A 9,222-nucleotide genomic window follows, 5' to 3' on the forward strand; every position below is an offset into this window, starting at 1 on the left:
ACAATAAAGGATGATAATGCTCAAATAGATGGGGATTTAGCTCAGTGGTAGAGCTTTTGCCTCACATGAGTGAGGTTCTGGATTTGATCCATGGTACTGCCAAAAAAAAAAATAATAATAAGTGGGAGCAATTGTGCATACCTGCAAACCCAGTGACTTGGGAGGCTGAGGCAGGGGGATTCCAAGTTCAGGGCCAGTCTTAGCCACTTAGCAAGGCCATGGCAACTCTGTCTCAAAATTAAAAACAAAAAGTGCTGGGGATGTGGCTCAGGAGTAAGGTGCCTAAGGTTCTACTCCTAGTACCAGAGAGAGAGAGAGAGAGAGATACAATTTAAACAATGGAAAAGTAACTCTGATCCATCAGGTGGACAAGGTTTTAAAGTTTGATCCTATCAAGTGCTGGAGGTGATGTACAGAACTCAGCTCCTGCTGGAGGATGTGGGTGGGTGGTACTGTTTTTTAAGGCCAGGGTCAATTAAAGTGTAGAATATGTGCCTACCCCCAGGACCCTGAAGTTTTGTCCATCATTAAAACCTTGCCAATGATAGAGGAAGATGGGAAACATTTAAATGAGCACCAACAGAGAATGCTGAATAAACAGGGTGCAGAGGTCAGAAGGAGCTATGTATGCAACACCTAAAGGGAAGGAGGTGACTCTGAAGCTCATAGGGCAGATTGATAGTGAAAAAAAGTAGTTTATAAGCATGATGTTTATAGTATGAAGCCTTTTTTTAGTAAAACAATATCAAAAGCAATTTGAAAAACAAAAAAAGCAAATCACACACATGTGCACACACACATATACACCCACAGTACCACTCTGGCCAGGATCATGTGCAAAGGCATGTGATTCATGGGAAATCTGAAAGGGCAGCACAATGACAATGGCGACCTCCATGTGAAGCAAGAGGGGACCAAGACTGGGGATGGTATTTATCCGCCCGCCCCCCCCCCCCCACACCATATGTAAGATTTTCATTACTGTGTCAGTGAAAATAACAAAGCCACAGTTGGACTCGAGGGAATTGATCAATAGACCCTCATTGCCAGGGACTTTCTGCCTGTCAAAATGGGGCAAGCCCAGGGTCACTGTTGAATGCCTGTATCACATCCCCTCCTTGTCTTCTGTTTGCACACCCTCAGGTCTGGGGATCCACCACCTCACAAAGCAGCTGACTCCCAGGAGCTTAGCTCTGACTGTTACAAAACTCCTCTCTGACTGTTGAGCAAACTGTGCCTTCCAGAAACGGAACTAGACTGGACTAGACTGGGTGCAGCTGTCTGAAGCCACACACACCGTCTTGGCTTTGTAGCACTTTAGGAGAGTCAAAGCCAGCATGTGCTCTGCAAGAAATGAAAACTAAACAAACAAAATGCAGCCTGATTTGGGGGGTGACTGGGGATTGAAGGATGGGATTGTCTCACTGCTGATCAGTATGTGAATGCTTTTGCTCACGTGCGTTCCCTCAGAATGGTTTCTGAACCTCATTCTTCACTTTCCAAACCTCATTCTGAAACCAGTCCTTTCTGAGCTGACTCCCAGGGGGAGGGAGGCTTCTAATTTTAAGTTCCACAATCAAGGTAACAGACGAGTTTTGGAACCCAGAGTAGATACCTTATACACCTCAAAGTTTTGGAGTTGGTTCATTTATATGTGTATAATCAGTCGTTTAAAATGTGTGCATGGTAAAGGAAGAATTCTAAAGGGAAAAGAATGAAAAGTAAATGTCTCTCCCACCTAGATACCTGCCATGTGCAGCATGCTGGCAAAGTACAGGCACTTATGCACACCTATGTGTCACTCTTGATGTGCATCCCCTTGTTTCCCCCATGTTCTCCCCAATACACACTTTTTTTCCATATATACATAATTGCTCATTTCTAAGGATGGAACACGGTGCTTTGCATGTGACTTTTTCATTTACTATATCCTGCCCATCAGGCTTGATGGTTTTTAATGATCTCTCAGAATGCTCATTAGGAATAAAAACAGGAAGAATTTATGTAGTGCTTCCTGTGTTCTAGGCACAGGCCTAAATACTTTTGTATCTGTTTGTTTAATTCATATTTTATCTTCCTGTCTCAGTGAAGGGCTTTAGTTGCTTAAGTGGAATGACTTAATCAATGGGAACATTGTTGTGCTGGTCAGAGTCACATCACACTGTGACATTGTCCCACATCACTCTTGTACATCTGTGGTATTTTCACCTTAAAGACCCATAACAGGCTAGACTGGTGGACTCCATGTGCTCCCTCCTGTCTGCCAGCCCCTTGTTGTCCCCTTCGATTGAGGCCACACTGTTGAACCTCTGATAGTCCAGAGAGAAGACAAAAGCAAGAGTGTCCCAAAATTACATTTCTTAGAAATGCAGAGAAAGCCCTCATTTTCATTATTGCAATTTACATATACAACTCAGATGCTCTCAATTTCCTCTGTTGCTAATTGAGCTGTTCATTCCATTCGTACTAATTTCTCAGAAATGCTAGATACCATTATTTTAGCAAAATTCAATTTGAAGAAGCAAACAGCAGTTTCTATATACTGAGTCTCTGAACTTCTGTGAGAAGACCTAGTTTCTAGTTGCTTTTCTTATTTTAAAATATTTCCTTCATTACTTTTTATTATGAAAAAGTCAAAACTTAGAGCAAGGTAAAAAGGGAAGCATAATGAATACCCACCCATTCTCCACATGGGCTCAAGGACTCTTCTCATTGGGTCCATTATCTACATCTGCCTGTGTCTCTGCCTGGCTGCCTTCTTGCTGAGACAACGGGGCAGTTTTCAGACAGGATGATGCTTTGCTGCCAAATGCTTCAGCAGATGTTCCCTGAGAAAATGGACATTCCGCTGGGTGCAGTGGTGCACATCTGTATTCCTAGCAACTCAGGAGGCTGAGGCAGGAGGATGGAAACTTGGAGGCTAGCCTCAGCAACTTAGGGAGATTCTGCCTCAAAATAAAAAATTAAAAGGGCTGAGGAGGTAGCTCAGTGGTAGAGTGCCCCGAGTTCAATCCCCAGTACCACAAAAAAAAGTGAATGCGATTAGAAAATGGGTATTTTCTTACATAGATTATCATTATCACACCCAAGATAGTCCACAATAATTCAGTAACATCACCTTCTATCTAGTCCATATATAAATGTCTCCAATTGTCCTGAGGTTTTCCTGGTTGCTAGTTTTGAATCGGGATCTAATCGAGGGTTACGCATTATATTTTCTGTTGTCTTTTAGGCATCTGAAGTGGTTCTCTACTCTCTTCTTTTTCTGTGATCATCTTTTCCTTCTTTGGTTTGTGCTATAGTTTGGATCTTGAATGTTCCCCAAAGGCCCGTGTGTTAAAGGCCTGATCCCCAGCCTGTGGTGCTACTGGGAGGTGGTGTAAACTTCAGAAAGCAGGGCCCAGTGGGAGGACTTAGGTCCCTGGGAGGCATGTCCTTGAAGGGGATACTGGGACTCTGGCCCCTTCTCTCCCATTTTGCTTCCCTGCTGTGATCAGATGGGCAGCTTTGCTTCACCATGCCCTCCTGCCATGGTGTTCTGCCTCATCACAAACCCCAAAGCAAGCCAGCCAACTAACCATGGACTGAAATCTCTGAAACTGTGAGGCAAAACAAACCTTTCCTCCTTTTAAAGTTGATTATCTTGGGTATTTTATTACAGTGATGGAAAGGTGACTAACAATTTGACACTGACTTGGTGAAGAAGCTTGGCCATGGTCTTACAAAAGGTCCACATCTAGTCTTTCTTTTTTCTCCTGGTGGTGTTGAATTTGTTCCTCTGCCTCTGAGTGATACTGGAGGTGCAGTGTCAGCTCTTCCCCATCACAGGGATGCTATTCCAGATCATTTGTGAAGGTGGTGATACCAGGAGCCCCCATGGGAAGCACACTAGGTAATTAGTGATACCTATGGGATTCTTTGGCACTGTGTGAACATCCTGGTACCCAACAGAAAGGAGACCCTTTCTGTTGACAACGTTAGCATTGTTCATGGTCCTTGACTGAAACAAATGTCACATTTGTGAGCTGGTGACTTTTTAAACCTATCATTCCTTCTACATTATTAGTGGGTATTTTCTGTAAAGGAGAGTTTTCTTTTATGCTGTGACTTAGATAAATGTCCCCAAAGGCCCATGTGTCAAAGGCTTGGCTGTCAGCCCATGGTGCCATTGGGAGATGGTGGAACCTTTAAGAGATGGGGCCTAATGGGAAGAAGTTAGGTCTTCAGAGGGGTGTCCTTGAAGGGGATTGTGGGACTTTGACCCCTTCCTCTCTCTTTTTGCTTCCTAGGTGCCATGATGTGAGCATCTTCCTCCACCATACACTTCTTCCATGATGTACTATGCCTCCATAGGCCCAAAGCAAAAGGACCAAGTGACCATGGACTGGAACTTCTGAAACCATGAGCCAAAATAAACATTTCATCTTTTCAAGTTGATTATCTCAAGTATGTTGTTACAGTAATAGAAAGTTAATATTTTTATTTCTCCCTTTTGAAAATAAATATACAGAAAATGACTATGAATAATATTAAAAACACCCAAACTTTCACCACCTGCATTACATGTTAAAATGCTGGCATATTCACCTTCAAAATTTTTTTAAGGAGCCAGGCACAGTGGTGCATGCCCATAATCCCAGCAACTCAGGAGGCTGAAGCAAGAGGATCACAAGTTCAAAGACAACCTCAGCAAAAGCAAAGTGCTAAGCAACTCAGTGAGACCCTGTCTCTAAATAAAATACAAAATAGGGCTGGAGATACGGCTCAGTGATAGAGTGCCCCTGAGTTCAATCCCTGGTACCCTCCCAAAAAGATTTTCATAAAGATAATTGAATGCTCTGAAATCCCCCTTGCCCTTTTTTACCTCTTCCCCTCTGCTGAAGTAACTGCTGTCAAAAATGTGGTACCTGCTTCTAAGCTCATTTTAAAACTTTTTAAAAAATCTTTTTAAAATGTTGATAGACCTTTATTTTATTAATTTATATGTGGTGCTGAGAATCCAACCCAGTGCCTCACACATACTCTACCATCAAGTCACAAACCCAGCTCCAGCACATTTTAATACTTTTATAAGAATGTCCTTGGATACGTTTTGCTTTGGAGGCGACTTCAGTTGTAGCAAGCTAGAAGAGGCCAAAATGGACCCAGAGGAGAGAAAGCAGAAGCTAGGTCATTCCCTTAGGGAATTCACCAAGTGTGGAGAACAAAAAGGAATTCAGGCTCAAAGACAGAGTATTTGGTTCAAAAACCGAATGTTTTATTCACTGATACCTAGTTAAAGTAAGAACAGAACTGGCTACGGAGTTCAAAGAACCCTCAGAGACGAGGAAACCAGAGATATGGGTGAGCAGATGGACAACCAGACAGGAGGTGAAAAAAGACTTTTAGGGCCAGCGAGACAGGGTCAGTTGATCAATCTACCCAATCTTTTACATACTTAGTCATTTAATATATGTTTACTTGTTTGGTTGTTCTTATATTAATTACTTCAGTGTACTTTTTAATTGTAATAATAATATGTGCAGCGTTTCAAAAAATCCAAGCTTATGTAAAGATGAAAAAATGATTCACTTCTTCCTCGTCAAGGTTAGCATGTTGAAAAGTGACCTCCATAAATTTTCTCTGACACTTAAAAAAAAAAAAAAGAATGTCTTTTTCTATGAACAATACTGTAGATTGCATCATTTTGCTTGAGGTTTTTGTTTTGTTTTATCCCACTGCTGAAGATCTAGCCCAGGGCCTTGCACATGCTAAGCAAGTGCTGTACCACTGAGCTATATCCCCAGCCCCTTAATATTTTTTATATAAATATTTTGTATCTATCACTATGCATCTTTCTTTTCCTATCCAACACTGTTGAGATCAGCTCACATTAATTCATATGTAGCAAGCTTGTTCCTTTCACTGTGTTCCTTTACCTTTCTTTAACTTTACCTTTAACTTGTTTCTTTACCTTTCTATTGAGGGACATTTTGACTGTATTTGAGTCCTTCCTGTTATGAGCAGCCCTGTTGTGGGCAGATCTGTGCATGCCTCTAGGTGCATGGGTCTCTCTAGAGAGGAATTCTCAAATGGGATTTGAGTTGTGGGGTCTGCACCTTTCCAGTCTCACTAGATAAGATCCAAATGACCACACTAATGTACACTCCAACTAGCCGAGTATGACTGTCCTTGTTCCTCATATCTTTGACTACATAGGAGAGTAAAGATTATTAAATGTTTGCCAAACTAATAGGTGAGAGATTGTGTCTTGTTTCTTTAATTTGTATATCCCGATGACTAATGAGACTGGGCACATTTGACCTTCTTTAATACTTTCAGAATTTCATTTGTTATCATTCCCATTTTGCTGAAGAGGAAACTGAGGGTCAGAGAGGCACAATGACTTTCTAAGGTCACAGAACCCAAAGCCTTCAGTCCATACAGCACTGCTTCTCTATACCCTTCCCACATGGCCAGATGGCTCCTAGAGAGAATAAAAGATGGACAGGTTCTGGAGACCCTGCAAGGCTTTTAGCAGAGAAGTCATTTGTTAAACAAAAAGTGCAGCTTTGCAAATAACTCTTAGCCCACCAGGGCTTCTGAATCAGGAGATAGAGAAGGCAGTCAAAAGTGTTTAAAGGGTTCATTCTCAGGGCAGCTCAGGAAAGAGGTGGGTTGGTGGTGTCCTAGCTTCTCCTGGCTTGGGGGTTGAATGTAGCAGGATGGGTGGTTTGGATGGGGAATGGAACATCAAGGCTAAACATTCTGCAAACTTTTAGATCTTAGAGTAAGAGAAAAAAAAAATCTATCTTTTTTCCTGCTTCTTTCTTTCCTTCTCTCTCTCATCTAATCCCTCTATTGTACACGCCATGTTGGGCAAAGATGTTTACACACTTCTGCATCATCAGGAATCCAAAAAAGAAGCAACTTATAGGTGAACCAAGCTTCAGGACTCCCATTTCATGCTGTGGAATCTTTAGACTCTGGGCAGCTCCAGGACACCAAAGCCTCTGATTTGTCCTTAGAACCCAGCAAAGTATGCATTACACAATATACACTTCACCGACATTTGTTAAATTAATAAATAGATGGAAAGACGTTTGGAAACAAAAAGGAAGCAAACAAACCCCCAAGTTCTGATTCCTTCGGGTTCCGCTGGTGGAGGTGACCAATTCAAGTAAGGAAAACCAATGAACCAGGTCTTTCGTGAGAAGAAGGGGCCAGTCCCCTAGGGAGACTGTCAGTGACTCAGCGAGCAATCAGCCTCCACAAACCAGTGACTCCCAGATAGCCTGGGGGGAGATACATAAAAGCCTAGAACAACAAGGGACTGGCCCCACACAGCCTTGCCCTACTGCCTGCTCTCCTCTCCTGTCTCTCCACATCTGATGTAAGCTATCCTAAAACAAGCCAGGGGACATCCTGGGGACATTCCAACCCAGGGCCTTTGCTCTGCTGTTCCCCTTCAGCTTCTGGCTCTTTGCATGACTGAGTCTGAGCTCCAACATCACCTCCTCTAAAGGCCTTCCCACCCTGAGTCCCTATAGAGCCACTTCCTACTTCTTTGATCTGGTATATTTCCTCCCATGCACTTCCTCTGCTTAGCAGGAGCTCACTGGAGGGCTGTCTGCTTCCCCAATTAGAATGTAAGCTCCGGGCAGCCAGGGGCTTCCTCCCCACATTGCCAGGCCTTGGCACCTAGAGCTGCTCCTGGCACACAAAAGGGACCCAACAGATAATTGGTGAATGACCAGGAGGAAGAGGGGCCCGGGGCTGATCTCTGAACTGAGGCCTCTGGCATCCCGTCAGTGGGGAGCCCAAGCTAGAAAAGGGGGCAGGGCCTGTGGTGTAGGTGAAGCTGAAGATGAAGGGGTGGGGGAGAGAATCAAGCTGATAATAGGTGACCACATTTTGTTGACCACCTACTCTGTGCCACCGCAAACCAGATTGTATTTCTCATTTATTTATTGTGGTGCTAGGGATTGAACCCAGGGCCTTGTGCATAGTAGGCAAGTGTTTCTACAACTGAGCTCCCGGCCCCATATATTTTATTTTAAATCACTTCCTCTTCAGAATAGGGTAGATGCCCCCATGTCCCCTCTTTATAGAATAGAAAGTCGAGGTTAGAAAGACTGAGCAGTTTAGCCCAGGACATGGTGGGGCTGAGATCTGCTCCCCAAATCTCTGACACTGGATATGTAACCAGTCTTCATAGGGTTGAGAACAGAACCCCAAGTTCCTACTGGCCATGTTCTTCTACCCAGGTACCACAGTGCCCTCAGGTCAGGCAGGCTGAGAAGCAGAGATCTACCTCACAAAGTGCACAAACACTGAGTGCTTACAGTGTGCAGGAGTGCTGAGAACATAAGTAGGCTTACGTCTCAGTTTCTGCATGCAGAGTGAGAGAAAGGGTGGGGAGAGAGAAAAGAAGTAAGCCAAAGAGCAGACAGCAGTTAAAGTGGGGTGGCAGGATCAGGAGTCAGGGGGCAGGGGACCAGGGCAGCAGGTCAGACAGCCTCTCTGCAAAGGAGGTGCCAGCTTCTGAAGTCCAGGTAAAGACCTGTCCAGGAAGTCAGATGCACTTAGTAGAGTACGAATTAGCATCTTGATGTAATAGATGAAAACATCCATAGGGGTGGGGGTGGCAGCAAGGGGGAAATGTTTACTGAACAGAGGAATGAATGAAATATCCTTGTACCTGGCACAGAGAAGGTCCCCAAGCAATATCTGAATTGTATGCATTTGGATCCAGTCAATGCCCTGCTTGGGAAAAACCAAAAACCGTTTCAGGTCTCACTTATCTCACAGAAAAATTCCCTTTGAGGAGAAGGAGGGTGAATATTGATCTCCTATGGTTAGCAAACCAAAACAATAGTTATAGATGAAATAAGGCAGATCAGGGATCCTCAGGTTGCAGAGGCAGAATTAAAAGTTTTGGATTAAAAAGAAAAACACACTCTTATGTTGCAGTATTTGAGCTTAATCGCCTGCCACTATGAAGGCTAATCTCCACTTTCCCCCTTTTCCAGATAAATGGAAAATTGGCTCTGTTACAGAAGGCTAAGCCAGCTCTGGGGCTCCTAAACTCTACAAATGGGCTGACCTGGTCATCTCAGCTCTGGATCCAAAGTGGTAAAGGATACGGTGTCCCAGGGTAGAAACAGTGAAATCCTGTTCCAGGTGCCTACCAGGAACCAGCAACTTTACATCTTTTACTTGAATGTTGTATTATTCAGCTTA

This window comes from Sciurus vulgaris, assembly GCF_902686455.1.
Source record: "Sciurus vulgaris genome assembly, chromosome: 3".
Classification (NCBI taxonomy): Eukaryota; Metazoa; Chordata; class Mammalia; order Rodentia; family Sciuridae; genus Sciurus; species Sciurus vulgaris.